Source organism: Myotis davidii, unplaced genomic scaffold, assembly GCF_000327345.1.
Source record: "Myotis davidii unplaced genomic scaffold, ASM32734v1 scaffold640, whole genome shotgun sequence".
Taxonomy (NCBI): domain Eukaryota; kingdom Metazoa; phylum Chordata; class Mammalia; order Chiroptera; family Vespertilionidae; genus Myotis; species Myotis davidii.
Genome location: NW_006292345.1, coordinates 317,226 through 318,679, shown reverse-complemented (window position 1 = coordinate 318,679; position 1,454 = coordinate 317,226). Strand labels below are relative to the sequence as shown.

The window sequence follows — 1,454 nt, the reverse complement described above, 5'->3', positions numbered from 1 at the left end:
GTGCTCACTGAGGCTCTTGGTTGCATCATTTTCTCTTGTGCTCTATGTAATCTCATGCTGTTTTATACAGTAACATGTTTATGCTACAGGCTTGTTCCTTGTAATACAGGCTAGTTTTCTGAGATCAAGAGGCGATCCCATACAGCCTGGTTGTGTTGTAGGCTAGGCCATGGTTGGCAAACTGTGGCTCGCAAGCCACATGCGGCTCTTTGGCCCCTTGAGTGTGGCTCTTCCTAAGCCTTAGGAGTACCCTAATTAAGTTAATAACAATGTATCTACCTATATAGTTTAAGTTTAAAAACTTTGGCTCTCAAAAGAAATTTCAATCGTTGTACTGTTGATATTTGGCTCTGTTGACTAAGGAGTTTGACGACCACTGGGCTAGAGCATCTAGGTGTGTGTACTGCAATGTACTCTGTGGTGTTCGCACAGGATGAAATCTAATGATGCACTTCTCAGAATGTATCGTCATTACTAAGTGTACCATGACTGTAAAGTGTTAAGCACAATGCCTTTCATTTAATGTGTGTACATAAGTAGTATTATTTTAAATGATATTAATAGACCTAAATTAATTGTTCATTCTCTCTCCTTGTTTCTCACAGGAGCTTCTTTTCTTTCCAAACTCCAGGTCATCCCTGTGGTTCAGAAAGGGTGAATTTTTCAGTAACTCTGGGCTTAGCCTTACTCCTTAGATTTATTTACAGCAGCTAATCACTCTGTTCTAAAGAACCTATGGCAGCTCTTGCACTTGTGAGATGGAAACCTGTGTAGGCACTGTTGAAGATGCATTGCTTCCAACTCACTCATACTCATCATTGCTCCCATCAGCTATAGTAAGGAATAAAATTCTGAAATATACTACAACATGAATGAACCTTGAAAAAATGATGCTAGATGAAAGAAGCCAGGCACAAAAGGACAACTGTTGTATGATTCCACTTATCCTATCTAATAAAGGAAAAACATGGTAATTAGCTGTACTTCCACTACCCTTCCCATTGGCTAATCAGGGCGATATGCAAATTAATTGCCAGCCAAGATGGCGGCCGGCAGCCAGGCAGCTTGAAGCGAACATGAGGCTTGCTTGCTTCAGTGACGGAGGACTGCAACGTTCCCTGCCTGCCTTGCCGGCCTCTGAGCTTGCAGTTTAAAACATTGTTACAAATATAGAAGCTAAACAAAACCCCAGAAACCTGCTTTCAGCTAGCCGGGATCTCAGAGCTGGAGTTGATACAGTGTTTCGATTATAGAACCAAAAGAAACCAGATACCTGCTTTCAGCAGCTGAGGCTTTAGAGCTGAAGCCAAGCCTAAGAGCTAAAGCTGGCCCAGAATAAAAAAAGAAAAGAAAAAAAGGAGACGTTGGGAGCTTCAGGCACCCACCAGCCTGAAAACAGCCCTCAGCCCCTCACCCAGGCTGACCAGGCACCCCAGTGGAAACTCCCACCCTAA

At 42.9% G+C, this 1,454-nt stretch overlaps 1 long non-coding RNA gene across 1 annotated transcript in view; it reads left to right on the top strand.

The window, feature by feature from the left end:
- Positions 1–325: 325 nt before the first annotated feature.
- The window catches only part of LOC107183422, a 5,420-nt gene continuing 4,291 nt past the window's right edge, over positions 326–1,454 (top strand). The window contains exon 1 of the long non-coding RNA XR_001514216.1: positions 326–336. This is a non-coding gene — a long non-coding RNA (uncharacterized LOC107183422). The remainder of the gene's footprint in view (positions 337–1,454) is intronic.